Source organism: Pteropus alecto, unplaced genomic scaffold (genome assembly GCF_000325575.1).
Source record: "Pteropus alecto unplaced genomic scaffold, ASM32557v1 scaffold33, whole genome shotgun sequence".
NCBI classification, from domain to species: Eukaryota; Metazoa; Chordata; class Mammalia; order Chiroptera; family Pteropodidae; genus Pteropus; species Pteropus alecto.
The window spans coordinates 9,859,564-9,859,790 of NW_006435762.1; the positions used below are offsets into that span (position 1 = coordinate 9,859,564).

The 227-nt window shown below is 41.9% G+C and overlaps 1 protein-coding gene across 2 annotated transcripts in view; it reads right to left on the bottom strand.

The window, feature by feature from the left end:
- The window catches only part of KCNMB3 (potassium calcium-activated channel subfamily M regulatory beta subunit 3), an 11,698-nt gene that overhangs the window by 3,264 nt on the left and 8,207 nt on the right, over positions 1-227 (bottom strand). The gene's annotated exons all lie outside the window — the stretch shown is intronic.

Genomic DNA, 227 nt, shown 5'->3' on the forward strand with positions numbered 1-227 from the left:
AGGAAAGTATTCTTAAAACAAAGACATTGCAGAAGAGGCAGTGACCAACTTCATAAGGACCACACTCCTTCCCACATGCAGGTCCCGGGTCTGTTCCTGGACAGTAATTCAGTTAATCCATTTGTCCAGTCAACAAATATGTATTGAGCTCTCTGTGTGCTTTCAACACCTATTAATCCCTCTATCGTCTTCGTCCTGATTTCCTGTAGTTAAATCTTTCCCTAAAG